General features: G+C 41.0%; 1 protein-coding gene across 1 annotated transcript in view; it reads right to left on the reverse strand.

Moving 5' to 3' along the window:
- Positions 1-25,803, reverse strand: part of DOCK1 (dedicator of cytokinesis 1) — an 827,740-nt gene that overhangs the window by 662,344 nt on the left and 139,593 nt on the right. The gene's annotated exons all lie outside the window — the stretch shown is intronic.

Consider the following 25,803-nt stretch of genomic DNA (forward strand, 5'->3'; position numbering starts at 1 on the left):
GGGTCATCATTACTTCTGGGATACCAATACCAAAGCAAAAGTACACGGATGACGGGAGGGATAGGCAGGCTCATTATACAGAAGGAACCACTGCCTGAAGAACCTTTCTCCCAAAAATAGCCTCCGAAGAAGCAAAAGTGTCAAATTTGTAAAATTTGGAAAAAGTATGAAGCGAAGACCAAGTTGCAGCCTTGCAAATCTGTTCAACAGAGGCCTCATTCTTAAAGGCCCAAGTGGAAGCTACAGCTCTAGTGGAGTGAGCTGTAATTCTTTCAGGAGGCTGCTGTCCAGCAGTCTCATAGGCTAAACGTATTATGCTACGAAGCCAAAAAGAGAGAGAGGTAGCAGAAGCTTTTTGACCTCTCCTCTGTCCAGAGTAAACGACAAACAAGGAAGAAGTTTGGCGAAAATCTTTAGTTGCCTGCAAGTAGAACTTGAGGGCACGAACTACATCCAGATTGTGTAAAAGACGTTCCTTCTTTGAAGAAGGATTTGGACACAAGGATGGGACAACAATCTCTTGATTGATGTTCCTGTTAGTGACTACCTTAGGTAAGAACCCAGGTTTAGTACGCAGAACTACCTTGTCTGAGTGAAAAATCAGATAAGGGGAATCACAATGTAAGGCTGATAACTCAGAGACTCTTCGAGCCGAGGAAATAGCCATTAAAAACAGAACTTTCCAAGATAACATTTTTATATCAATGGAATGAAGGGGTTCAAACGGAACACCCTGTAAAACGTTAAGAACTAAGTTTAAACTCCATGGTGGAGCAACAGCTTTAAACACAGGCTTGATCCTAGCTAAAGCCTGACAAAAGGACTGGACGTCTGGATTTTCTGACAGACGTCTGTGTAACAAGATGGACAGAGCTGAAATCTGTCCCTTTAATGAACTAGCTGATAAACCCTTTTCTAAACCTTCTTGTAGAAAAGACAATATCCTAGCGATCCTAACCTTACTCCAGGAGTAACCTTTGGATTCGCACCAGTATAGGTATTTCCGCCATATTTTATGGTAAATCCTTCTGGTAACAGGCTTCCTAGCCTGAATCAGGGTATCAATAACCGACTCAGAAAAACCACGTTTTGATAAAATCAAGCGTTCAATTTCCAAGCAGTCAGCTTCAGAGAAGTTAGATTTTGATGTTTGAATGGACCCTGTATCAGAAGGTCCTGTCTCAGAGGTAGAGACCAAGGCGGACAGGATGACATGTCCACTAGATCTGCATACCAAGTCCTGCGTGGCCAAGCAGGTGCTATTAGAATTACTGATGCTCTCTCCTGTTTGATTTTGGCAATCAATCGAGGAAGCAGCGGGAAGGGTGGAAACACATAAGCCATCCTGAAGTTCCAAGGTGCTGTCAAAGCATCTATCAGAACTGCTCCCGGATCCCTGGATCTGGACCCGTAGCGAGGAAGTTTGGCGTTCTGGCGAGACGCCATGAGATCTATCTCTGGTTTGCCCCAACGTCGAAGTATTTGGGCAAAGACCTCCGGATGAAGTTCCCACTCCCCCGGATGAAGAGTCTGGCGACTCAAGAAATCCGCCTCCCAGTTCTCCACTCCCGGGATGTGGATTGCTGACAGGTGGCAAGAGTGAGACTCTGCCCAGCGAATTATCTTTGATACTTCCATCATTGCTAGGGAGCTTCTTGTCCCTCCCTGATGGTTGATGTAAGCTACAGTCGTGATGTTGTCCGACTGAAACCTGATGAACCCCCGAGTTATTAACTGGGGCCAAGCCAGAAGGGCATTGAGAACTGCTCTCAATTCCAGAATGTTTATTGGAAGGAGACTCTCCTCCTGATTCCATAGTCACTGAGCCCTCAGAGAATTCCAGACAGCGCCCCAACCTAGTAGGCTGGCGTCTGTTGTTACAATTGTCCAGTCTGGCCTGCTGAATGGCATCCCCCTGGACAGGTGTGGCCGATAAAGCCACCATAGAAGAGAATTTCTGGTCTCTTGATTCAGATTCAGAGTAGGGGACAAATCTGAGTAATCCCCATTCCACTGACTTAGCATGCATAATTGCAGCGGTCTGAGGTGTAGGCGTGCAAAAGGTACTATGTCCATTGCCGCTACCATTAAGCCGATCACCTCCATGCATTGAGCTACTGACGGGTGTTGAATGGAATGAAGGACGCGGCATGCATTTTGAAGTTTTGTTAACCTGTCTTCTGTCAGGTAAATCTTCATCTCTACAGAATCTATAAGAGTCCCCAAGAATGGAACTCTTGTGAGAGGAAAGAGAGAACTCTTCTTTTCGTTCACTTTCCATCCATGCGACCTTAGAAACGCCAGAACTAACTCTGTATGAGACTTGGCAGTTTGAAAGCTTGAAGCTTGTATTAGAATGTCGTCTAGGTACGGAGCTACCGAAATCCCTCGCGGTCTTAGTACCGCTAGAAGGGCACCCAGAACCTTTGTGAAGATTCTTGGAGCCGTAGCCAATCCGAATGGAAGAGCTACAAACTGGTAGTGCCTGTCTAAGAAGGCAAACCTTAGATACCGGTGATGATCTTTGTGGATCGGTATGTGAAGGTAAGCATCCTTTAAATCCACTGTGGTCATGTACTGACCCTCTTGGATCATGGGTAAGATTGTCCGAATAGTTTCCATTTTGAACGATGGAACTCTTAGGAATTTGTTTAGAGTCTTTAAATCTAAGATTGGCCTGAAAGTTCCCTCTTTTTTGGGAACCACAAACAGGTTTGAGTAGAACCCTTGTCCTTGTTCCGACCACGGAACCGGATGGATCACTCCCATTGTTAACAGATCTTGTACGCAGCGTAGAAACGCTTCTTTCTTTATCTGGTTTGTTGACAAACTTGACAGATGAAATCTCCCTCTTGGGGGAGATAATTTGAAGTCTAGAAGGTATCCCTGAGATATGATCTCTAGTGCCCAGGGATCCTGAACATCTCTTGCCCAGGCCTGGGCGAAGAGAGAGAGTCTGCCCCCTACTAGATCCGGTCCCGGATCGGGGGCTCTCGGTTCATGCTGTCTTTGGGGCAGCAGCAGGTTTCCTGGCCTGCTTGCTTTTGTTCCAGGACTGGTTAGGCTTCCAGCCTTGCCTGTAACGAGCAACAGCTCCTTCCTGTTTTGGTGCAGTGGAGGTTGATGCTGCTCCTGTTTTGAAATTCCGAAAGGGACGAAAATTAGACTGTCTAGCCTTAGCTTTGGCCTTGTCTTGAGGTAGGGCGTGGCCCTTACCTCCCGTAATGTCAGCGATAATTTCTTTCAAACCGGGCCCGAATAAGGACTGCCCCTTGAAAGGTATATTAAGTAATTTGGACTTAGAAGAAACATCAGCTGACCAGGATTTTAGCCACAGTGCCCTGCGTGCCTGTATGGCGAATCCTGAGTTCTTAGCCGTAAGTTTGGTTAAATGTACTACGGCCTCCGAAATGAAAGAATTAGCTAGTTTAAGGACTCTAAGCCTGTCCGTAATGTCGTCTAGCGTAGAGGAACTAAGGTTCTCTTCAAGCGACTCAATCCAAAATGCTGCCGCAGCCGTAATCGGCGCGATACATGCAAGGGGTTGTAATATAAAACCTTGTTGAACAAACATTTTCTTAAGGTAACCCTCTAATTTTTTATCCATTGGATCTGAGAAAGCACAGCTATCCTCCACCGGGATAGTGGTACGCTTAGCTAAAGTAGAAACTGCTCCCTCCACCTTGGGGACCGTTTGCCATAAGTCCCGAGTGGTGGCGTCTATTGGAAACATCTTTCTAAATATTGGAGGGGTTGAGAACGGCACACCGGGTCTATCCCACTCCTTAGTAACAATTTCAGTTAGTCTCTTAGGTATAGGAAAAACGTCAGTACTCGCCGGTACCGCAAAGTATTTATCCAACCTACACAGTTTCTCTGGTATTGCAACGGTGTTACAATCGTTGAGAGCTGCTAAGACCTCCCCTAGTAGTACACGGAGGTTCTCCAATTTAAATTTAAAATTTGAAATATCTGAGTCCAATCTGTTTGGATCAGAACCGTCACCCACAGAATGAAGCTCTCCGTCCTCATGCTCTGCGAGCTGTGACGCAGTATCAGACATGGCCCTAGCATTGTCAGCGCACTCTGTTCTCACCCCAGAGTGATCACGCTTGCCTCTTAGTTCTGGTAATTTAGACAAAACTTCAGTCATAACAGTAGCCATATCTTGTAATGTTATCTGTAATGGCCGCCCAGATGTACTAGGCGCCAAAATATCACGCACCTCCCGGGCGGGAGATGCAGGTACTGTCGCGTGAGGCGAGTTAGTCGGCATAACTCTCCCCTCGCTGTTTGGTGAAATTTGTTCACATTGTACAGATTGACTTTTATTTAAAGTAGCATCAATACAGTTAGTACATAAATTTCTATTGGGCTCCACCTTGGCATTGGAACAAATGACACAGATATCTTCCTCTGAGTCAGACATGTTTAACACACTAGCAAAAAAACTTACAACTTGGTTATAATCTTTTTTAGCAAAAAAACGCACTGTGCCTCAAAGAGGTACTAACGATTAAATGACAGTTGAAATAATGAACTGAAAAACAGTTATAGCATCAAACTTTAAAACAACACAACTTTTAGCAAAGGTTTGTTCCCATTAGAAAAAAACAACGCTAATTAAATTTGTACATAAGAAAACAAAACAACGTTTTTTATTCACAGTCACTATAAGAACTCTCACAGCTCTGCTGAGAGAATTTACCTCCCTTCAAAGAAGTTTGAAGACCCCTGAGATCTGTCAGAGATGAACCGGATCATGCAGGAAATATAGAATTAGCTGACTGGAATTTTTTGATGCGTAGCAAAGAGCGCCAAAAACGGCCCCTCCCTCTCCCACACAGCAGTGAAGAGAAACGAAACTGTCACAATTAAAGCAAAAAACTGCCAAGTGGAAAATAATGCCCAAGTATTTATTCACACAGTACCTCAGCAATGTAAACGATTCTACATTCCAGCAAAAACGTTTAACATGAGAATAGTTATTAAAAGGATTAGTGACCTTTAACACAGTAGTTCCGGTGAAATACCATCCCCAGAATACTGAAGTGTATACATACATGTCATTTTAACGGTATGGCAGGCTTTTCTCATCAATTCCATTCAGAAAATAAAAACTGCCACATACCTCAATGCAGATTCATCTGCCCGCTGTCCCCTGATCTGAAGCCTTTACCTCCCTCAGATGGTCGAGAACAGCAATATGATCTTAACGACTCCGGTTAAAATCATAGTAAAAAATCTCTGTCAGATTCTTCCTCAAACTCTGCCAGAGAAGTAATAACACGCTCCGGTGCTATTTTAAAATAACAAACTTTTGATTGAAGTCATAAAAACTAAGTATAATCACCATAGTCCTCTCACACATCCTATCTAGTCGTTGGGTGCAAGAGAATGACTGGGACTGACGTAGAGGGGAGGAGCTGTGTGCGGCTCTGCTGGGTGAATCCTCTTGCATTTCCTGTTGGGGAGGAGTTATATCCCAGAAGTAATGATGACCCGTGGACTGATCACACATAACAGAAGAAAGAATGTTATATAAACATTCGAAATTCGATTCGAACGAAAGAATGTACCAAAATTCGTTTTAAATTTCTAATTTTTAGAAACATTCGCTCATCCCTAATATACACATACATACACACATATACATACATACATACATATACACACACATACGTGAGTGTGCTTCTCTCTGTGTGTATTTAGTCTCCCTATGGGAAAAAGGGGAATTCAGACGTTGACTCCTTGCTCAGTGTGCTTAGAGGAATATGGCAATACCTCACTGACGAGGCCCAATGAAGGCCGAAACAATCATCTGGGTTGCTATGTTCCTTGTTCAGACTGAATTGCCTAGTATTTCGGTGCTGGACTAACCCTAATAGGCGGGATCAGACTGATATATTACAGGAAAGTTATACTCTGTGAAAAGCATTACTGGGCTAAAAGAAGTTGGAAAAAAGGGGAATTCAGACGTAGACCCCTTGCTCAGTGCGCTTAGAGGAATATGGCTACACCTCACTGACGAGGCCCAATAAAGGCCAAAACAATCGTCTGGGGTTGCTGTGTTCCTTGTTCAGAGAGGAATTGCCTGGTATTTCGGAGCTGGACTGACTGTAATAGGTGGGATCAGACTGATATACTACAGGAAAGTTCTACTCTGTGAAAAGAAGCTGCTCCCAGGTGGTAAATTGCCATAGAACAGGCTAACAATGGTATTGAGCAGGTTGTTGGTTCTTGTGAGCGTATATATATATATATATATATATATATATATTATATATATTGCTTCAGACCTGAGGAAGAGAGGAAGCTTTCGAAAGCTGGTCTTTAACACTGAATGTCAAATAAAACATTTATCTATGCAACTATATTTTCAGTTTGGCTACAAGATTATCAACACCTGACCCCTAAAACTAAATTGGAAAAAAAGCTTTTCAAACAATTTTGTAATCTAAAAAGTAACTAAAAAAAAAAAAAATAAGTGTTGATGTACAGTTTACTTATTAGATATTATTTAAAGGGACATAATACTCATACCCTAAATCACTTGAAAGTGATGCAGCATAACTGTAAAACAAAATATCACCTGAGCAAGAGATATTTTACCTTAACATTGCTTCAGCTTACAAGAGTAAGTGCTCTGGTAACAGTTATACTTCAGCTACTGTCCAGCTGCAAGTTGAAAAAAACAAAAAACAATAGCCAATCAGCATAAAGCAGTGCTGAGGCTTTACAATGCTTTACTGTGATCTCATGATATTTCACAGAAATCTTGTGAGATTTCATTGTAAAGTTCCTTAAAGGGACAGTATACTATAAAATTGTTTTTCCCTAATCTATTTCTAATTACTTTTTTTTACCAGCTGCAGAGTATAAAATGTATGAGATTTGCTTTTTGATGCTTATTTGTTTGTTTATATGAATTAACTGATTTTGTCTTTTGAAGCCACAATCTAATAAAATGGGTTGAGCTTGTAGGTATAATCAGATCTCATTACGTTATCACATTGTGTACATATAACTGCTTCTTTATCTTATATCTGTCTGTAAACCAATCACCAATACTTGGAGAGAACAACGGAAAATTAACATTTTATTACCTTATCTCTTCTATAACCCACTGGGAGTGTAATTTTTTTCTACTGACGGTGTTAACACAGCTTGGCCTTGAGGCCAAAAACGTTCAGGATGAGTGGGGATACCACAAACTAAATCAACAATTTCAAATGCCAATATAAGGGTAATGGAAATACTTGGGAACAAATTAAAGGGAAGAAACTTTTTGAGTAAACTGTCCCTTTAAACTGAATAGGGAAATAACATGACTGTGCCTGCACATGTCAGATGCCACTCCATTTGCATGTCCTGAGACTAAAGTCCCTTTACAATGGGGTGTGAATACTTAAGACATTTTGGAGGTAAATATCTTCCTTTTTTTACCTAAAGATGTTCAGGTGATATTTGCTATGCTACATCACTTTCAAGTGTTTCAACCTTTGGGTATCATATCCCTTTAATTATGCCCTTAATATTTTAAAGGGCCATTATAGTGGGAAAATTACATACACTAATTTGTTAGAGCATGCCATTTTAACACTAGCTATCCTGCACCCCTTTTTTTTAACCTCCACAAAGCAGAGATCCACTGGCTCAATCAGAAGTCCCACAGTCATGTGACTACTGCTGCTCATCAAGTCAGCAGCAGTTTTAACTCAACGACAGCTCTTGTCAGCTACCGAGCCATACGTCAATTACGTATTTAACCCCTTTATGGAGATTAAACAGAGCTACAGGGTTGCCAGCATTAAAATTGCATGTCCTACCGAACTAAAGCATGTCATGTTTCTCACTATAATGGGCGTTTAAAAAATAGCACTAATATGCAAGAAAACAATTTAGCAGCTTAATTTTTCAAGATACTATTTGCAAACAGATTTGCTTCCACATCATAGTTTGTTTAGTCTGTAGGTCTGCTTTGCTGGTGATGTATTTGATATTCTTAATGAATTATAATTTAACAACTACAGAAATCAATCAAATTTTTATTAAAATTATAAAAAAAAAAAATTAAAAAAACATAATTTATGCTTACCTGATAAATTTATTTCTCTTGTAGTGTGTTCAGTCCACGGGTCATCCATTACTTATGGGATATATTCTCCTCCCCAACAGGAAATTGCAAGAGGATCACCCAAGCAGAGCTGCTATATAGCTCCTCCCCTCACATGTCATATCCAGTCATTCGACCGAAACAAGACGAGAAAGGAAAAAACTATAGGGTGCAGTGGTGACTGGAGTTTTAATTAAAATTTAGAACTGCCTCAAAAAAGACAGGGCGGGCCATGGACTGAACACACTACAAGAGAAATAAATTTATCAGGTAAGCATAAATTATGTTTTCTCTTGTTAAGTGTGTTCAGTCCACGGGTCATCCATTACTTATGGGATACCAATACCAAAGCTAAAGTACACAGATGATGGGAGGGACAAGGCAGGAACATTAAACAGAAGGAACCACTGCCTGTAGAACCTTTCTCCCAAAACCAGCCTCTGAAGAAGCAAAAGTGTCAAATTTGTAAAATTTTGAAAAGGTATGAAGTGAAGACCAAGTTGCAGCCTTGCAAATCTGTTCAACAGAGGCCTCATTCTTAAAGGCCCAGGTGGAAGCCACAGCTCTAGTGGAATGAGCTGTAATTCTTTCAGGAGGCTGCTGTCCAGCAGTCTCATAGGCTAAACGCATTATGCTACGAAGCCAAAAAGAGAGAGAGGTGGCCGAAGCCTTTTGACCTCTCCTCTGACCAGAATAAACGACAAACAGAGAAGAAGTTTGCCGAAAATCTTTAGTTGCCTGTAAGTAGAACTTCAGGGCACGGACTACGTCCAGATTATGCAAAAGACGTTCCTTCTTTGAAGAAGGATTAGGACACAATGAAGGAACAACAATCTCTTGATTGATATTCCTGTTAGAAACAACCTTAGGTAAAAACCCAGGTTTAGTACGCAGAACTACCTTGTCTGAATGAAAAATCAGATAAGGAGAATCGCAATGTAAGGCAGATAACTCAGAGACTCTTCAAGCCGAGGAAATAGCCATAAAAAACAGAACTTTCCAAGATAAAAGCTTAATATCAATGGAATGAAGGGGTTCAAACGGAACACCCTGAAGAACTTTAAGAACCAAGTTTAAGCTCCATGGAGGAGCAACAGTTTTAAACACAGGCTTAATCCTAGCCAAAGCCTGACAAAAAGCCTGGACGTCTGGATTCTCTGCCAGACGTTTGTGTAAAAGAATAGACAGAGCAGAAATCTGTCCCTTTAACGAACTAGCGGATAAACCCTTTTCTAAACCTTCTTGTAGAAAAGCCAATATCCTAGGAATCCTAACCTTACTCCATGAGTAACTCTTGGATTCACACCAATATAAATATTTACGCCATATCTTATGGTAAATTTTTCTGGTAACAGGTTTCCGAGCCTGTATTAACGTATCAATAACCGACTCCGAAAAACCACGCTTTGATAGAATCAAGCGTTCAATCTCCATGCAGTCAGCCTCAGAGAAATTAGGCTTGGATGGTTGAAAGGACCCTGAATTAGAAGGTCCTGCCTCAGAGGCAGAGACCATGGTGGACAGGACGACATGTCCACTAGGTCTGCATACCAGGTCCTGCGTGGCCACGCAGGCGCTATCAGAATCACTGATGCTCTCTCCTGTTTGATCCTGGCAATCAGTCGAGGTAGCAATGGAAATGGTGGAAACACATAAGCCATGTTGAAAACCCAAGGGGCTGCTAGTGCATCTACCAGCACCGCTCCCGGGTCCCTGGACCTGGATCCATAACAAGGAAGCTTGGCGTTCCGGCGAGATGCCATGAGATCCAGCTCCGGTTCGCCCCAACGAAGAATCAGTTGAGCAAACACCTCCGGGTGAAGTTCCCACTCCCCCGGATGAAAGGTCTGGCGACTTAGAAAGTCCGCCTCCCAGTTCTCCATGCCTGGGATGTAGATCGCTGACAGGTGACAAGAGTGCGACTCTGCCCAGCGAATTATCTTCGAGACTTCCAACATCGCTAGGGAACTCCTGGTTCCCCCTTGATGATTGATGTAAGCCACAGTCGTGATGTTGTCCGACTGAAATCTGATGAACCTCAGTGTTGCTAACTGAGGCCAAGCTAGAAGAGCATTGAATATTGCTCTTAATTCCAGAATGTTTATTGGGAGGAGTTTCTCCTCCTGAGTCCACGATCCCTGAGCCTTCAGGGAGTTCCAGACTGCACCCCAGCCTAGTAGGCTGGCATCTGTTGTTACAATCGTCCAATCTGGTCTGCGAAAAGTCATTCCTTTGGACAGATGAACCCGCGACAACCACGAGAGAAGAGAATCTCTGGCCTCCTGGTCCAGATTTAGTAAAGGGGACAGATCTGAGTAATCCCCATTCCACTGACTTAGCATGCATAGTTGCAGCGGTCTGAGATGTAGGCGCGCAAATGGCACTATGTCCATTGCCGCGACCATTAAGCCGATTACTTCCATGCACTGAGCTACTGATGGGCTTGGAATGGAATGAAGGACACGGCAAGCATTTAGGATTTTTGATAACCTGGACTCCGTCAGGTAAATCTTCATCTCTACAGAATCTATAAGAGTCCCTAGAAAGGGAACCCTTGTGAGTGGGAACAGAGAACTCTTTTCCATGTTCACTTTCCACCCATGCGACCTCAGAAATGCTAGAACTATCTCTGTATGAGACTTTGCATTTTGAAAAGTTGAGGCTTGTATCAGGATGTCGTCTAGGTACGGAGCCACCGCTATGCCTCGCGGTCTTAGTACCGCCAGAAGCGAGCTCAGAACCTTTGTAAAAATTCTCGGGGCCGTAGCCAACCCGAAGGGAAGAGCTACAAACTGGTAATGCCTGTCTAGAAAGGCAAACCTTAGGTACCGATAATGATTCTTGTGAATCGGTATGTGAAGGTAGGCATCCTTCAAGTCCACTGTGGTCATATACTGACCCTCTTGGATCATGGGTAGGATGGTTCGAATAGTTTCCATTTTGAACGATGGAACTCTTAGGAATTTGTTTAAGATCTTCAGGTCCAAGATTGGCCTGAAGGTTCCCTCTTTTTTGGGAACCACAAACAGATTTGAGTAAAAACCTTGCCCTTGTTCCGTCCGCGGAACCGGGTGGATCACTCCCATTACTAAGAGGTCTTGTACACATCGTAGAAATGCCTCTTTCTTTATTAGGTTTGTTGATAACCTTGACAGATGAAATCTCCCTTGTGGAGAAGTTTTGAAGTCCAGAAGGTATCCCTGAGATATGATCTCCAACGCCCAGGGATCCTGGACATCTCTTGCCCAGGCCTGGGCGAAGAGAGAAAGTCTGCCCCCCCACTAGATCCGTTTCCCGATAGGGGGCCCTTTCTTCATGCTGTCTTAGGGGCAGAAGTAGGTTTTCTGGCCTGCTTGCCCTTGTTCCAGGACTGGTTGCCTTTCCAACCCTGTCTGTAACGAATAGCAGTCCCTTCCTGTTTTGGAGCGGAGGAAGTTGATGCTGCTCCTGCCTTGAAATTACGAAAGGCATGAAAATTAGACTGTTTGGCCTTTGATTTGGCCCTGTCCTGAGGAAGGGTGTGACCCTTACCTCCAGTAATGTCAGCAATAATTTCTTTCAAGCCGGGCCCGAATAAGGTTTGCCCTTTGAAAGGAATATTAAGCAATTTAGATTTAGAAGTTACATCTGCTGACCAGGATTTAAGCCATAGCGCTCTGCGCGCCTGGATGGCGAATCCGGAGTACTTAGCCGTTAGTTTGGTTAAATGCACAACGGCATCCGAAACAAATGCATTAGCTAGCTTAAGGGCTTTAAGCTTGTTCATAATCTCATCCAATGGTGCTGTGCGAATAGCCTCTTCCAGAGACTCAAACCAGAATGCCGCTGCAGCAGTGACGGGCGCAATGCATGCAAGAGGCTTTAATATAAAACCTTGTTGAACAAACATTTTCTTAAGGTAACCTTCTAATTTTTTATCCATTGGATCTGAGAAAGCACAACTATCCTCCACCGGGATAGTGGTACGCTTGGCTAAAGTAGAAACTGCTCCCTCCACCTTAGGGACCGTCTGCCATAAGTCTCGTGTGGCGTCTATTGGGAACATTTTTCTAAATATCGGAGGAGGGGAAAAGGGCACACCGGGTCTATCCCACTCCTTGCTAATAATCTCTGTAAGCCTTTTAGGTATAGGAAAAACGTCAGTACACACCGGTACCGCATAGTATTTATCCAGGCTACATAATTTCTCTGGGATTGCAACCGTGTCGCAATCGTTCAGAGCCGCTAACACCTCCCCTAGCAATACACAGAGGTTCTCAAGCTTAAATTTAAAATTTGAAATTTCTGAATCCGGTCTCCCCGGATCAGATCCGTCACCCACAGAATGAAGCTCTCCGTCCTCATGTTCTGCAAATTGTGACGCAGTATCGGACATGGCTCTCGTGTCATCAGCGCGCTCTGTTCTAAACCCAGAGCTATCGCGCTTGCCTCTTAACTCAGGCAAATTAGATAATACTTCTTTCATAACATTAGCCATATCATGCAAAGTGATTTGTAAGGGCCTTGATGTACTTGGCGCCACAATCTCACGCACCTCCTGAGCGGGAGGCGAAGGTACTGACACGTGAGGAGAGTTAGGCGGCATAACTTCCCCCTCGTTGTCTGGTGATAATTTCTTTACCAGTAAAGACTGACTTTTATTTAAAGTAACATCAATACAATTGGTACACATATTTCTATTGGGCTCCACATTGGCTTTTAAACATAATGAACAAGCAGATTCATCTGTATCAGACATGTTTAAACAGACTAGCAATGAAGGCTAGCAAGCTTGGAAAAAATCTTTCAATAAATTTACAAGCAATAGAAAAAACGCTGCAGCGCTTTTAAAAACACAAAAAAACTGTCACAGGTGAAATAACAATGAACTAATTCAGTTATAGCCAACAATTTTAACAGTAAATGTATGAATTTAGCAGAGGATTGCACCCACTAGCAAACGGATGATTAACCCCTCAATACCCAAAAACGGATAATCAATTTAAGATTTAACGCTTTTATCACAGTCAAACACACTGTCACAGGTCTGCTGTGACTGATTACCTCACTCAAAAATGAATTTTGAAGACCCCTGCGCCCTCTGGAGACGTCCTGGATCAAGGAGGAAGAAGCAGGAAGACTGTGCAAGAATTTTAACTGCGCAACAAGGCGCTAAAAAAGGCCCCTCCCACTCATATTACAACAGTGGGAGACCTGTTACAACGGTTTCTATGCAGAAATATACGTTAGCCATATGGAAAAAAATCATGCCCAAAAAGATTTATCACCAAAGTACCTCACAAAACGAATAACATGCCAGTAAACGTTTTAAAAACAACTTTCCAGTGTTATGCAAAGTTATCACTAAGCCTGCTACCAGTCGCTTCTACTGCAGTTAAGGCTCATACATTTATTTCAGTATTAACAGTATTTTCTCAGTCAAATTCTAGTCCCTAGAAAATAACTCAACTGTGCATACATTTATCAGCCTGATACCAGTCGCTACTACTGCATTAAAGGATGTACTTACATCATATGGGTAACAGCAGTGTTTTCTTAGTCAATTCCATTCCTAGAAAATATTACTGCACATACCTCATTTGCGGGGGACCCCGCATGCTATTCCCTTTTCTGAAGTTACCCCACTCCTCAGAATGTGCGAGAACAGCCAGTGGATCTTGGTTACGTCTGCTAAGATCATTGAAAACGCAGGCAGATTCTTCTTCTAAATACTGCCTGAGAGAAAAACAGCATACTCCGGTGCCATTTAAAAATAACAAACTTTTGATTGAAGAAATAAATTAAGTATAAAACACCACTCCTCTCGCGGACCTCCTTCTATGTTGAGACTTGCAAGAGAATGACTGGGTATGACATGTGAGGGGAGGAGCTATATAGCAGCTCTGCTTGGGTGATCCTCTTGCAACTTCCTGTTGGGGAGGAGAATATATCCCATAAGTAATGGATGACCCGTGGACTGAACACACTTAACAAGAGAAAATGAATTTACATCAAATGCTAGGTGTAATTTGAAATGTATATGTTTATATTCCACCATGGTTTAACTAATAAATAAAACGGAATACTGTGAATAATGGCTGCGTAAAGATGAACACAGATTTTGTTTACATGGGGTCAGGGGTTGATCATTTTGGAGCCAAAATAAAAATACATAGAGTAGAATATCCTTGTTAGTCCAGTGATTCAGATGCTAATATAAAAGAATATTACTGTAACATATGTTTTGACATTCAGTGCTAAAAGACCAGCTTTCAAAAGCTTCCTCTCTTTCTCAGGTCTGAAGCAATACTGCTGTACACTTTGATGTATATTTTGATGTATATTACTGTTAATGGTACTGGAACTTAAGGGTCACGATATATAAATAATAAATCTGATTTATCCCTTAAGTTTGGATTAATATAACCCACCCCACCCTCCCTCAAAAAACCTTCCTACAAATCACTGTACTTCACTAGGTTAATCCTAGTTTTCTCTTGAGGGAATCTACCAAACTACTACTATAATGAACTTACAACAAGATTTATTACTTAGACAACAGAAAAGATTAAAAGAACTGAATCTATTATTTGACAAAACTAACATTGATGAGACTCTAATAACCAAAGATGAACTAAATAATACACTATGCAGTTTACATCAAACACTGTATAAACAAACTAAACGATGGTGGAACTGGCACTTCTTTGAGAAGTATATAGAAAAAGGCATAATACCAAGAGGATTAAGAATCAAAATGTTTCCAGCTCTCACTCTAAACAATGAAAGCCTAATCAAAGAATGGGAAGGTACTTTGACAGAATGCTCACTGAAATTAATAAAAATATTAATAAAACATGACACTCTGGAATTAAACAAATTAGATGCTGAGATTAAGGAACAAAATGAGCTCTTAAAGAAATTTGAAGAGAAATTTGATTTTATTGAAACATATCAAACTTATCAGAAAGAACTAGACAAACTTGAGAATGAAGTAATTCAGTCTAAAAAACAAAAATTACAAAGGGACATTGATGACTTTCAGCAACAGAGAGTTTATAAATGGAGATACCAAACATCTAACAGATATAGGCATAATAGAACTCAAATAAGAGAGAACAATAGTGGTACAGACACTGAAACTGATATATCTGATAATGAGAGCAACAAAGATGAATTGGAGCCTATGACAAGAGATACTCCATTAATAACAACACAAACAACTAGTTTACCATCTACATCAAATTCCAATAAAGAGGTATCTTTTTTAGCATTAAGCCAACGGCAGCAACAGATATTAAACACGTCAACAACCAACAAAACCTCAAGGGGGAACAAAAGGAAAAACACAGGCCCACAGAGGCAATCAGAGAGGAAGAGAGAAATGAGTCCATTCACCATGATCAGGACCAACTCATGAGAATCATTAATCTTAGTGAACACATTTTAAATACTGACCATGAAAGTGTTCTCTCCAAGGGGTTAACTTTCTGCCCTACGAATTCTCTAAACAAATTCAAACTAATTAAAGATACTCATTTATTTTCACGCAAACTGTTGTTAAATAAAATGTATTCAAATAAAAATGATCCCACATTATCAAAAGAGGATTTAGACTCTTTACAAGACTTAGAGGAGCTACTAAGTGATTCTGATACAGAAATTCAGAAAAACCTTTGGAAAAAAGGTCTGAGAGCAAAATCTACATATACTCCACCAGTATCTATCTCACCACAAATTAATGTTTTTCCCCAGATAGTATGTAACAAGATAGAAACACTACCTATCTATAATGTTAATAATAACCTTACCCATTCTGAGAGACAGGCTTTGAGTGATATAAGAACATGGACTGACGTAGTGATTAAGCCGTCAGACAAGTTATATGGCCTAAAAACGATTATGTTGAGGAAGCTATGCGACAATTATCCAACCAAGATTGTTACAAAAAACTTTTGTTTAATCCTCAATCTGAGTATTTGGAACAATATAACAAACTCATTTTAAAAGTGTGGAAAAATGGGACTATTACTAAAACTGAGAAAAACTTCCTGATACAAAAAAACCCAACTCTTGCTACTATATATTTTTTACCCAAGGTCCACAAGGACCTGTCCAAACCCCCAGGCAGACCCATAGTATCAGGAAATAATAATTTAACTGAGGCTGCTAGTAAATATATAGATCAGAGGTTAAGGGAATATCTTACCATGATGCCCTCATATGTCCGTGATACTATGGAGGTTCTGAAAATGTTACAAAATATTCATTTAAATCATGATACCTGGCTTATTACAGCAGATGTTGAGTCTTTATACACCAGTATCAGACACAATGATGGAATACAGGCAGTCAAATATTTCCTATCCACCAATGAATTTGAAAACAAAGAACACAATGAGTTTATTTTAGTTCTCTTAAAATATGTACTGACCCACAATATCTTCACATTTAAAGATAGTTTTTTCCTGCAAACACAAGGCACGGCAATGGGCACTTCGTGTGCCCCTACATATGCCAACCTCTTCCTAGGATTCTGGGAACAAAAAATAGTTTTTTCGGAGGGCATGGAAAGATTCACTAATCATGTGCCACTATGGATAAGGTACATTGATGATGTACTATTCATCTGGGAAGGTACACGTGAATATCTTGACGAATTTCTATCAGTGCTGAATGTTAACAATTTGAACATCAAGCTAACATATCAAGCAGATTTACATCAAATTGACTTCTTAGATCTTACAATCATTAAAAGTACGGAAGGTACCATTACAACTAAAGTGTTCAGGAAAGAGACATCCACAAATTCTTTGTTACATAAGACAAGTGGACATCCAGGCAGTACTTTAAAAGCCATACCATATGGCGAATTTTTACGATTGAGAAGAAATTGCTCCAATGTCTCAATTTATGAACAAGAAAGCAAACTTTTGACTATTAGGCTTTCACAACGAGGGTACAGCAATAGAGCCATAAAACAGGCTAAATACAAAGCACTGAAAACCTCTAGAGACTCACTATTGTGCCCTAAAGTCAAAGACAATTCCACCATCATTCCAAGACTAATTACCACCTATAATCCTCAGATGCAGAGTGTTAGAAAAATATTCAATGAAAACTGGCATATTCTGAAAAGTGATCCTGAGCTCAAGGATTTAATAGGTGACAATGTGAAAATTGGATACAGGAGACCGAGAAACTTGAAATATCATTTGGTACAGAGTCATTACCTACATATTCCTAAGAAAAGTGATACTGATCCAGGGATGTACCCCTGTGGAACCTGCTCAGTGTGTTCTTGTGTGAAGAAAATAAAAGATATTAAAGACAAATATGGTCAAACTCATAAATTGAAACATCGTTTCAATTGCAGATCCTCAGGTGTCATCTATGTCATCTACTGTGAATGTGACAAAGCCTATGTAGGCATGACCACTAGAGAAGCTAGAGTCAGAATACTAGAACACAAAAATAACATCAAAAATGCAGAAAAAGACCAACAAAATGGAAAAAAGATCACTAGTGTTGCAAAACATTTCTTAATAAAACATAAAAGTCAACAGAATCATTTTAAATTTTCTGTTCTTCAAAAAAACAGAATTTATGTTTACCTGATAAATTACTTTCTCCAACGGTGTGTCCGGTCCACGGCGTCATCCTTACTTGTGGGATATTCTCTTCCCCAACAGGAAATGGCAAAGAGCCCAGCAAAGCTGGTCACATGATCCCTCCTAGGCTCCGCCTTCCCCAGTCATTCGACCGACGTAAAGGAGGAATATTTGCATAGAGGAAACCATATGATACCGTGGTGACTGTAGTTAAAGAAAATAAATTATCAGACCTGATTAAAAAACCAGGGCGGGCCGTGGACCGGACACACCGTTGGAGAAAGTAATTTATCAGGTAAACATAAATTCTGTTTTCTCCAACATAGGTGTGTCCGATCCATGGCGTCATCCTTACTTGTGGGAACCAATACCAAAGCTTTAGGACACGGATGAAGGGAGGGAGCAAATCAGGTCACCTAGATGGAAGGCACCACGGCTTGCAAAACCTTTCTCCCAAAAATAGCCTCAGAAGAAGCAAAAGTATCAAACTTGTAAAATTTAGTAAAAGTGTGCAGTGAAGACCAAGTCGCTGCCTTACATATCTGATCAACAGAAGCCTCGTTCTTGAAGGCCCATGTGGAAGCCACAGCCCTAGTGGAATGAGCTGTGATTCTTTCAGGAGGCTGCCGTCCGGCAGTCTCATAAGCCAATCTGATGATGCTTTTAATCCAAAAAGAGAGAGAGGTAGAAGTTGCTTTTTGACCTCTCCTTTTACCAGAATAAACAACAAACAAGGAAGATGTTTGTCTAAAATCCTTTGTAGCATCTAAATAGAATTTTAGAGCACGAACAACATCCAAATTGTGCAACAAACGTTCCTTCTTTGAAACTGGATTCGGACACAAAGAAGGCACGACTATCTCCTGGTTAATGTTTTTGTTAGAAACAACTTTCGGAAGAAAACCAGGTTTAGTACGTAAAACCACCTTATCTGCATGGAACACCAGATAAGGAGGAGAACACTGCAGAGCAGATAATTCTGAAACTCTTCTAGCAGAAGAAATTGCAACCAAAAACAAAACTTTCCAAGATAATAACTTAATATCAACGGAATGTAAGGGTTCAAACGGAACCCCCTGAAGAACTGAAAGAACTAAATTGAGACTCCAAGGAGGAGTCAAAGGTTTGTAAACAGGCTTGATTCTAACCAGAGCCTGAACAAAGGCTTGAACATCTGGCACAGCTGCCAGCTTTTTGTGAAGTAACACAGACAAGGCAGAAATCTGTCCCTTCAAGGAACTAGCAGATAATCCTTTCTCCAAACCTTCTTGAAGAAAGGATAGAATCTTAGGAATTTTTACCTTGTCCCAAGGGAATCCTTTAGATTCACACCAACAGATATATTTTTTCCATATTTTGTGGTAAATTTTTCTAGTTACAGGCTTTCTGGCCTGAACAAGAGTATCAATGACAGAATCTGAGAACCCTCGCTTTGATAAGATCAAGCGTTCAATCTCCAAGCAGTCAGTTGGAGTGAGACCAGATTCGGATGTTCGAACGGACCTTGAACAAGAAGGTCTCGTCTCAAAGGTAGCTTCCATGGTGGAGCCGATGACATATTCACCAGGTCTGCATACCAAGTCCTGCGTGGCCATGCAGGAGCTATCAAGATCACCGATGCTCTCTCCTGATTGATCCTGGCTACCAGCCTGGGAATGAGAGGAAACGGTGGGAATACATAAGCTAGTTTGAAGGTCCAAGGTGCTACTAGTGCATCTACTAGAGTCGCCTTGGGATTCCTGGATCTGGACCCGTAGCAAGGAACCTTGAAGTTCTGACGAGAGGCCATCAGATCCATGTCTGGAATGCCCCACAATTGAGTAATTTGGGCAAAGATTTCCGGATGGAGTTCCCACTCCCCCGGATGAAATGTCTGACGACTCAGAAAATCCGCTTCCCAATTTTCCACTCCTGGGATGTGGATTGCAGACAAGTGGCAGGAGTGAGTCTCCGCCCATTGAATGATTTTTGTCACTTCTTCCATCGCCAGGGAACTCCTTGTTCCCCCCTGATGGTTGATGTACGCAACAGTCGTCATGTTGTCTGATTGAAACCGTATGAACTTGGCCTTTGCTAGCTGAGGCCAAGCCTTGAGAGCATTGAGTATCGCTCTCAGTTCCAGAATATTTATCGGTAGAAGAGATTCTTCCCGAGACCAAAGACCCTGAGCTTTCAGGGGTCCCCAGACCGCGCCCCAGCCCATTCCACTGACTGAGCATGCACAGTTGTAATGGTCTTAGATGAATGCGCGCAAAAGGAACTATGTCCATTGCCGCTACCATCAAACCTATTACTTCCATGCACTGCGCTATGGAAGGAAGAGGAACAGAATGAAGTATTTGACAAGAGTTTAGAAGTTTTGATTTTCTGGCCTCTGTCAGAAAAATCCTCATTTCTAAGGAGTCTATTATTGTGCCCAAGAAGGGAACCCTTGTTGACGGAGATAGGGAACTTTTTTCTACGTTCACTTTCCACCCGTGAGATCTGAGAAAGGCCAGGACAATGTCCGTGTGAGCCTTTGCTTGAGGAAGGGACGACGCTTGAATCAGAATGTCGTCCAAGTAAGGTACTACTGCAATGCCCCTTGGTCTTAGCACCGCTAGAAGGGACCCTAGTACCTTTGTGAAAATCCTTGGAGCAGTGGCTAATCCGAACGGAAGTGCCACAAACTGGTAATGCTTGTCCAGGAATGCGAACCTTAGGAACCGATGATGTTCCTTGTGGATAGGAATATGTAGATACGCATCCTTTAAATCCACCGTGGTCATGAATTGACCTTCCTGGATGGAAGGAAGAATTGTTCGAATGGTTTCCATTTTGAACGATGGAACCTTGAGAAACTTGTTTAGGATCTTGAGATCTAAGATTGGTCTGAATGTTCCCTCTTTTTTGGGAACTACGAACAGATTGGAGTAGAACCCCATCCCTTGTTCTCCTAATGGAACAGGATGAATCACTCCCATTTTTAACAGGTCTTCTACACAATGTAAGAATGCCTGTTTTTTTTATGTGGTCTGAAGACAATTGAGACCTGTGGAACCTCCCCCTTGGGGGAAGCCCCTTGAATTCCAGAAGATAACCTTGGGAGACTATTTCTAGTGCCCAAGGATCCAGAACATCTCTTGCCCAAGCCTGAGCGAAGAGAGAGAGTCTGCCCCCCACCAGATCCGGTCCCGGATCGGGGGCCAACATCTCATGCTGTCTTGGTAGCAGTGGCAGGTTTCTTGGCCTGCTTTCCTTTGTTCCAGCCTTGCATTGGTCTCCAGGCTGGCTTGGATTGAGAAGTATTACCCTCTTGCTTAGAGGACGTAGCACTTGGGGCTGGTCTGTTTCTGCGAAAGGGACGAAAATTAGGTTTATTTTTGGCCTTGAAAGACCTATCCTGAGGAAGGGCGTGGCCCTTGCCCCCAGTGATATCAGAGATAATCTCTTTCAAGTCAGGGCCAAACAGCGTTTTCCCCTTGAAAGGAATGTTAAGCAATTTGTTCTTGGAAGACGCATCCGCTGACCAAGATTTTAACCAAAGCGCTCTGCGCGCCACAATAGCAAAACCAGAATTTTTCGCCGCTAACCTAGCCAATTGCAAAGTGGCGTCTAGGGTGAAAGAATTAGCCAATTTGAGAGCACGAATTCTGTCCATAATCTCCTCATAAGAAGAAGAATTATTATTGAGCGCCTTTTCTAGCTCATCGAACCAGAAACACGCGGCTGTAGTGACAGGAACAATGCATGAAATTGGTTGTAGAAGGTAACCTTGCTGAACAAACATCTTTTTAAGCAAACCTTCTAATTTTTTATCCATAGGATCTTTGAAAGCACAACTATCTTCTATGGGTATAGTGGTGCGTTTGTTTAGAGTAGAAACCGCCCCCTCGACCTTGGGGACTGTCTGCCATAAGTCCTTTCTGGGGTCGACCATAGGAAACAATTTTTTAAATATGGGGGGAGGGACGAAAGGTATACCGGGCCTTTCCCATTCTTTATTTACAATGTCCGCCACCCGCTTGGGTATAGGAAAAGCTTCGGGGGGCCCCGGGACCTCTAGGAACTTGTCCATTTTACATAGTTTCTCTGGAATGACCAAATTCTCACAATCATCCAGAGTGGATAACACCTCCTTAAGCAGAGCGCGGAGATGTTCCAATTTAAATTTAAATGTAATCACATCAGGTTCAGCTTGTTGAGAAATTTTCCCTGAATCTGAAATTTCTCCCTCAGACAAAACCTCCCTGGCCCCCTCAGACTGGTGTAGGGGCCCTTCAGAACCAATATCATCAGCGTCCTCATGCTCTTCAGTATTTTCTAAAACAGAGCAGTCGCGCTTTCGCTGATAAGTGGGCATTTTGGCTAAAATGTTTTTGATAGAATTATCCATTACAGCCGTTAATTGTTGCATAGTAAGGAGTATTGGCGCGCTAGATGTACTAGGGGCCTCCTGTGTGGGCAAGACTGGTGTAGACGAAGGAGGGGATGATGCAGTACCATGCTTACTCCCCTCACTTGAGGAATCATCTTGGGCATCATTTTCTCTAAATTTTGTGTCACATAAATCACATCTATTTAAATGAGAAGGAATCTTGGCTTCCCCACATTCAGAACACAGTCTATCTGGTAGTTCAGACATGTTAAACAGGCAAAAACTTGATAACAAAGTACAAAAAACGTTTTAAAATAAACCGTTACTGTCACTTTAAATTTTAAACTGAACACACTTTATTACTGCAATTGCGAAAAAGTATGAAGGAATTGTTCAAAATTCACCAAAATTTCACCACAGTGTCTTAAAGCCTTAAAAGTATTGCACACCAAATTTGGAAGCTTTAACCCTTAAAATAACGGAACCGGAGCCGTTTTTATATTTAACCCCTTTACAGTCCCTGGTATCTGCTTTGCTGAGACCCAACCAAGCCCAAAGGGGAATACGATACCAAATGACGCCTTCAGAAAGTCTTTTCTATGTATCAGAGCTCCTCACACATGCATCTGCATGTCATGCTTCTCAAAAACAAGTGCGCAATACAGGCGCGAAAATGAGACTCTGCCTATGATTAGGGAAAGCCCCTAGAGAATAAGGTGTCCAAAACAGTGCCTGCCGGTTATTTTACAAAATTCCCAAGATTAAAATAATTCCTCAAGGCTATGGAGTATAAAATATGTTTATATATAAATCGATTTAGCCCAGAAAATGTCTACAGTCTTAAAAAGCCCTTGTGAAGCCCTTTTTTTTCTTTCTGTAATAAAAATGGCTTACCGGATCCCATAGGGAAAATGACAGCTTCCAGCATTACATCGTCTTGTTAGAATGTGTCATACCTCAAGCAGCAAAAGTCTGCTCACTGTTCCCCCAACTGAAGTTAATTCCTCTCAACAGTCCTGTGTGGAAACAGCCATCGATTTTAGTAACGGTTGCTAAAATCATTTTCCTCTTACAAACAGAAATCTTCATCTCTTTTCTGTTTCAGAGTAAATAGTACATACCAGCACTATTTTAAAATAACAAACTCTTGATTGAATAATAAAAACTACAGTTAAACACTAAAAAAACTCTAAGCCATCTCCGTGGAGATGTTGCCTGTACAACGGCAAAGAGAATGACTGGGGAAGGCGGAGCCTAGGAGGGATCATGTGACCAGTTTTGCTGGGCTCTTTGCCATTTCCTGTTGGGGAAGAGAATATCCCACAAGTAAGGATGACGCCGTGGACCGGACACACCTATGTTGGAGAAATCTCTTTAGGCATTAGAGGGGGTAGTCTTGAAGATTCATTACTCAAAGCAGAATGTCGTTGGATACATCTTCTTAACACTGTATACCCCAATGGCCTAAATGAATTCAACAACTATAATGTGTACTTATAGAAACATTTTCTATTATCTTTTTTTTTTTTTTTTTTTTTTTTCTATGGATGGTTAGCTCATATATTAACAAACTGTCCCATGAGGAATATCTCAGTATATACAGGTTTCCATTTATATACTAGGTTTATATGTTCATAAGCACTTTTAATATATTTGAGTTACTTTTCAACACTATTTATTATGTATTATCAGCACCACTTTTACATTTCACTAAAGTTGATTCCCCAGCTTATTTATTTTCAATCTTTTTGAATCTTCACATATCAAAAATATTTTTGATTTTTCACCTAACAATTTTTATACTTATTCTTATTCTCCACCTAACAATTTTTGTTAAAAATATAAAGAATATTTCTTCTTTCTAAAACATATCATAATTTATACTATGTGTTATTATCAAGTTTTCACTCACTGTAAATTCGCATTAGTGTTCACTGATTTATCACTTTAAATCAGATTATGGCATCTCAATGCCATTTTCACTTACTGTCACTATATTATATTCACTGAAAACTGTTTACATCCTCTGCTTTTTGCGTGCAAGACCATCTATGCTAACATAACAATAATTCAATAAATACTACTATAAACAATAGAATGAATGATACATTCTGTAATTCTTGTTTCAGTATATTAATTTGCTGACGTACTGCAGAATTGACACATTGAATCCTATTTTCCATTGAAGTCCTATGTCACAGCTAGCTCATGATCCAATTGGATCTAATCAATGCCAGTCATTGTTATGATTGGATGTGAACCAATCAAACTGTTTTGAGTCCTATCGCAATGAACCAATTGCTAAACAGGGGCGGGTTTAAGATCGTCTTATATCCCGCTCTGTCCGGCCGGCGCGTACCCCTCTGAAGAAGCGTTATGTGAAACGCGCGTCAGGGGCACCTGCACGAGGTTATGGAACCTCGATTTTAATAGCTGACTCAGCCTTAATATCTAATTGCACCGTAGTGATTACGCTTACAGACAGTGGCAGTTAATGTTAAAACAAGGCCTCCGCTATAGAAGAGACCTTTTTCAGTCTAAGATTAGCAGACTTCTTTTCAATCGTGGGTAACCTGTGCTCAGAATTATATACAGTGATAACTAATGGTTAAACAGGCCTCCGCTATAGAAGAGACCTTTTTTCAGTTCAGCTCAGCATATCTTTCTATTCATGGGTAACCTGTGGGTACATTTATACTTAGCAAGGTTGAACTATAGCTCCAGCGACAGCTAAATGGTTAAACAGGCCTCCGCTATAGAAGAGACCTCTTTTTAGTTCAGCTCAGCATATCGTTCCATTTGTGGGTAATCTGCTGGTATATTTATACTCAGTGTGGTTGAACTATAAGCTCCAAAGATAGCTAATGTTTAAACAGGCCTCCGCTATAGAAGAGACCTTTTCTAGCTCAGCTCAGCATATCTTTCCATTCGTGGGTTACCTGTTGGTATATTTTTATTCAGCAAGGTTGAACTGAAAATCTAATTTCTATCTCTTTTTCAAAGCAAAGTTAATAATTGGTTGTATTAGTCATACATTAATATTACACTTAATGATGCATATGTGCATTATGCATATAAAGTGCATTTGAATCTTTAATTAATTTAAAGGTATATACCGTACTTTAAAATCACCAATGACTGTGCTGTGACCGGGGCCCTTTAATACCAGTTTAACATATTTTGCAACACTTGCAATGATTAAAATTTAGGAACACAGTAAACCACCAGCTTTACTTTTGACTGTTTGACTAACATATATACATTGAGTGTACTGTAGACTTTACATTTCTTAGCACACAAACCGGAAATTTAATCGGATACTATTTATATTATTGTGGTGCTTTTTTGTATAAGTACTTATTAGATACACCCTACTACCACTACTAATAACATACTCACCTACAGGAGTTGATTATTTATATATACACAAATACTCCAATACCTCCTGTTAAGGAGTGATGTATATTATATGAGGTGCAATTCAGATCAAATTACATAGTCTGAGTTCCAGCAAGTTTTAAACCGTATGTGTGTGAGTGTGTGTGAGTACTAGTCCAGCCGGACTACTACTTTAATTATTTTTTCCAATAAAGTTATTTTGTGTGAATGAAGTTGTCAATTGTATTTCAAAGTATTGAATTTTGATTACACTTATTTTTTGCTTACTCTGATAGTGGGTTTTAGTATTTAACGAAGTCCAGTAACCAACAGTCTTTCTCTTTGCGCTGCAAAATCTCTCT

The sequence above is a fragment of the Bombina bombina genome, chromosome 9 (assembly GCF_027579735.1).
Source record: "Bombina bombina isolate aBomBom1 chromosome 9, aBomBom1.pri, whole genome shotgun sequence".
NCBI classification, from domain to species: domain Eukaryota; kingdom Metazoa; phylum Chordata; class Amphibia; order Anura; family Bombinatoridae; genus Bombina; species Bombina bombina.